Source organism: Echinops telfairi, unplaced genomic scaffold (assembly GCF_000313985.2).
Source record: "Echinops telfairi isolate 266 unplaced genomic scaffold, ASM31398v2 ScPeMD7_7424;HRSCAF=8462, whole genome shotgun sequence".
NCBI lineage: Eukaryota > Metazoa > Chordata > Mammalia > Afrosoricida > Tenrecidae > Echinops > Echinops telfairi.
Window position 1 is genome coordinate 53,440,207 of NW_022111324.1, and position 5,028 is coordinate 53,445,234.

The following is a 5,028-nucleotide window of genomic DNA, read 5'->3' on the forward strand; positions in this document are numbered from 1 at the left end:
GAGGATGGTGGGGGGGGACGGGGCGGGGATAAGGGGAAAGATCACGCGCTTGTGACACAATACTGCAGATTCCAGAGAAGCCTAGAACTCAGAGCCGCCATGATGGCGCTCCCTGCCTCCAGGGCCGTGGAGACCTCTCGGACCACTGTTTTGCCCAAGAAGGAAGTGCAGAAAGATGAAGGCGAGATAAGCTCTGATTTGGGACAAATAAGGAAAAGGGGAGGCTGAAGCCAGCTGCCCAAGGGCTGACCTTTTGCTGCCCGTGACTAAGGCTGGGGACAAAGAGCCACCATCTGTGAAGCCCAGCAGGGACCCCTAAGACAACATATCCCTGCCACACACGCTCGGTCCATTCCCTAGAGCATCCCGTCCGTACCCCGCCACACACACACTCTCCTACGTCAGAGGACCCATGACAGTGACCCCACAGAATGGAGCCCATCACGGACAGAGGCTGCCTGGCCCCAGAAAGATGTCTGTCACACGGGGCCAGCCCGAGGAGCCCTGGACCGGATCCCAGTTGCTGGGGTCTTCTTTATAACACACACAATGCCTTTCCATCTAAGATCCTAGGGTGCAAGGCCCTTGGAGCCCGGCTGAGTGGCCTGGGGTCGCCCCCAGCCCGGTGTCTGGTTGTGGCCGACTCCTCGGCAGACTCTCCCTTACAATGTCCCGGGCTCAGGACCTGCCCTGAGCCCCAGCAAGCTGTTTGTGCCGCTGTAGTGTTGACAGAACATCCTGGCCACTCCTCGGAGAGCTCCATCTCCCGGCTCACGATACACTGAGTCATCTTCCAAAGAGGAAAAAAACAACCCAGCAGTCGTCACCAGGGTCCCCACTGCCATCCTCTGACGACTCATCGGCTGTCGTCACGCTCCTCTCTGCAGCCCCCGGATTGATGATGAGGGGCTTCAGGGAGCCCGGTGCGCCTCCCACGGCCGGGCTCAGTATCGGCAGGCATCAGGCCGCTGGATGCAGGGAGGAGGAGGGCAGCCTGGCAGCACAGGGCTCCCAGTACAGCGTACTGGTTAACCCTCACTCTGCCACGGCTACATCTGCCTTCCCACAGCCTTTCCCCCGAGGCAGAGGCCAGGGCACCTGCTCCCAATGGGAGGAACGAACGTCGGGGAGCTGGGGTGGGGGGCCCGGCCCCCACAAGGTTTCCCAGGCTGTCATCTTTAGGGTGGTGCCGTGGGTGCCAACCAGAGGCTGCCGGTGAGAACCCACCAACCGCCCCAAGAGAGAAAGGTGTGGCAGCATGTTCTTGAGACCCGGGGCCTTGGAATCGCAAAGGGCCAATTCTACCAGCCTGCACTTGAGGGTCTCTGTGAGTCAAACCCGCTGGACGGAGGTCTCCTCTTTCACCAGGTCTTTCTCTCCAGGTGGGCGAGGGGGCGAGTCAAGCTGCCAGCCTCTTGGTTAGTACCCAAGTGCTTCACCGCAGTGCCACCAGGCCCATGGCTGGCATTCCTTCCATCAGTCCCCAGTGAAGGCACTGGCGGGGGAAGAGCCTGAGTCAGCCCCCGTGAGCAGCTCTTGGCCTGTCTGCATACGGTGAGGCATCGCTGTGGGATGAGTGCACATGGCTCCCACCTGGGTGCAGGCTTAGAAGGTGCAAAGCTACACCTGTCCAACACCCATGTCCGCACCCACGGCCCCCTCACTGTGCCGTCTCCGGGGATGCGACAGCTACCCCGCCTCTATCTACCTCTGCTACCAGGAGGCAGGCACCCGTGATGGGCTCAGGGGCTTTCTCTAAGCCATCCAGGCGAGCCGTGGCTGAAAAGGAAGAGGAGCGGGGGTGTTCAGAGGGCAGGTGAGTGACCAGACTGCGGGCACGAGACCATCCGCCCCCCAGACTCCCTCTGGGCACTTGGGGTTCATAGAGCTTCCTTACACAGTCACATTTCGGTGACCAGCTCCATCTGGGGCATTTCCAGACCCCGAGACTTCAGGGGGGAGGAGGCAAGGCTTGTGGGTGATCAGTGTTCTCATGGGAATCAGATCCTTATCGGCAGGGGCCATTCCTGACACGGGCATGGTAAGAGGCAGGTGAAAACCCACCAGGCGGATGGGAGGCACCCGATGGGTAGTTACCTTCTCTCTCCTTCCCCTGTTCTCTCGAAGCGCAGAACCTCATAGGTGGCACACAACTCACGCACGAAGAACGTTCACACGGCAAGGGAAAGGGTCGCAGAAGGCGGAGCGAGGAGTAGTCTGGCTGAAGGGTCAGGGTGATAAGGAAAATTTCTTCTTGCTAGGGAGGAAGGTGGCTGCCACAGGTGGAGCTGTGGTGAAGAGGAGGCGTAAAAAATAGCACACATAAAACAGAGAGAGAGAGAGGAGAGCAAGAAGTCAGCCACCTGGTTTTGTCGGACGACTTGGTTGGTTTAGGGAAAGGGAGGGAATAAGACTACGCAGGGAAGCAAGGGCCGGCCACGACGGCCTTGAACAGCACGCTCAGGGGAAGGGAAACAACGAGAAACCATCTTAAATGCCTGAGCAAGGCAGACAAGATGGCCGGCCACAGCACGCAGAAGGGACTGGCAGCAGGGAGCCTCCCTGAGAGCTGCAGCTGGAACCGGCGCTGGCAGTGGGGACGGGGGAGAAGCAAGGAAGGGCAGTGTCCAAGCAAACCAGCCGAGCAGACCCTCGAAGCCGCCTGGACGGACCCCCATTCCCTGTCCTCACGGGGAGACTCTGCCGGCCAGCAACGACAGAGCCAATTTGGACCACACGCACCATGGGTCTGACACATCGGAGGGGAGCCGCCGCTGCCCCGCCGCCCACCACACATCCTCTGACCCCCGGCCTCCCCCTGACCTGCTGTGAGCCCAGGCCGAGGAGGGCATGGGACATGCAGGCCCTCGGTGAGCACTGTCCAGTCTGCCAACGCCGGGGCCTCGGGTCATGGAAGACTTCTACCTGAACCCCGCCTGGGGTTGTACCCAAGGGTGGGTCTGGGCGGATCTGCCCCAGGGCCCCGTCCTCTGCGGCAAGCAGCCTGCGTTCTGCCCACCTCTGCCCCCGCCCCACGCGCCCTCTGTCAGAGCCCCCGCCCCCTCTGCGGAACTGGCACAGCAGGACCAGAAACACCAACGCCACCATGACGGAGGCCAACAGAAATGTCTCCAAGATGGCACCCGGTGAAAAAAGTCCCTCAGTACTGTCCACCCACCCAGGGACGGGGAAGCCAGTAACAAAGATGGCGTGTGTGTGTGTGTGTGTGTGTGTGTGTGTGTGTCTACTGCCAACAACCTCCAGACTCCCCACCACTGTCCTTACTCCCCGAGTGCCACATCTCCTGTTTCAGAAATCTCCTCTCTACCCTCAGAAAGGGTAAGAGGGAAAGAAGGAAGGGCACCATTCCATCCCCCAAACAGACCCTGGGCAGCCATCGGTGACCCGGGGCAAACCGAAGGGCACTCGGGGTGGGGTAGGAGGGCAGCACCCCAGCTCTGCCCTCAAACCCAGCTCCGGCCACCAGCTGAACAAGGGCCATCCCTCATAGGAGCAGGGCTGCTCCCCACTGCTCGCTGGCCCCGTGGGCCCCGGCTGGGCTGCAAGGGAGGCCAAGAGCCACCCAGCGGCATCCTAGTCCCGGTTATGTAATCAGAGGGGCGGTGCTCGTCCCGGGCCAGGGACGACCCAGGGTGCACTGCGCTGCCAGATGCGCAGTCATGGCAGGGGGTGGGGGGCACGGCCCAGGGTGCTGGGATCCCCCTCCCCACAAATGTGAGCCCTGCAACCAGGGTGGGTTGGACTCTAGTTTTCCCAGGCCTCCCTCCCCCAACGGGAGGCGGACCGCCGGCTGTCCTACTTTCTTTCTCTACCTCCTCACCCTTCCCCTGGACTGCCAAACCTTTCCAGCTGGGACCCAAGACTCCCTGTCACCCACTGACTTTGCTGGAAAGCCCACCAAGCAGGCAGTTTTTGAATCACCCCCTGGGCTAGGGCCCGAACCTCACCTTTCCAAACACCAAGTCACAGCAGCTTCCAGAAGGCAGGTGCTTCCCATACTGGGCTTAGCTCATGGCTAGCTCCTGAGGGCCTCTGGCCGGCAGGCCCAGGACGTCGATGCAAATCTCGTGTCCCCAGGGAGTGACCCACAGTCAGCAAGAAGCCCAGGGTGGTGGCTGCAGCAGCAGCAGCTCTGCCCTACCTCACCGAGGCATTTCCAGGGAGCCCAGAGCGATTTTGCCGCAACTGTGAGGTGTGGCCGATTGGAAAATTCCCTTTTCTGACACCCCACATGAAGAACCAAAACATTTGCTTCCAATTTGGGCAGCCCTCTGCACGCCCACCTCCCCAAACCACTCCACAGCGCCACAAAAAAGTTTGTGGAACCTTCGGCTCATCTTCCTTTAGTGCATGAAATTAAAAAAAAAAATTGGGCACCATGTACACGCACACCCCAAAAGAGATTTTAGAAAGCTGCTGGGCTTCTCTGCCTCCTGCCCCCCACCCCCACCCCTTTAAGCAAGTGAAATGCAAATTCAGATTTGATACCCTGGCCCTTGGCCAATCAAAAATTGGTTTTCACCTGTCATCATGTCGCCTACCAATCAGAAGGAGTGTCTGGAGTGAGAGCCCTCCCTTGGCCAATGGCAGGCCAGCTCAGTCACTTAGTTAATGATGCAGCAGTACAGGGAAGGCCATCACATGTGAACTGGAAGGGTGCCAACATGGAGACACAGAGAGCACAAGGTAAACAACTTTCCAACGCCAAAGGGATGACATTTAATCTCTAAATGCTCACTTCCCTTCTCAGCCCATTCTGAACCCCTCTCAGCTGGCCCCTCAGCCCCGGAGAGCCGCACTACCTGGCCCTCCAGAGCCCGGCACAAGACGCAACAGGGGCTGCGTCACCACTCACCACTTTCCCCAACTACGCAGTGACAAACCAACCAGCTGCCCCCCACTTCTCCCGGCCCACACCCAGCCCACCCACCACACTGCTCCCTCCCAGACCCTGATCCCCAGGCCCCGCATTTCAGCAGTCACCCCTGGGAAAGCCTGCCTGCCAGC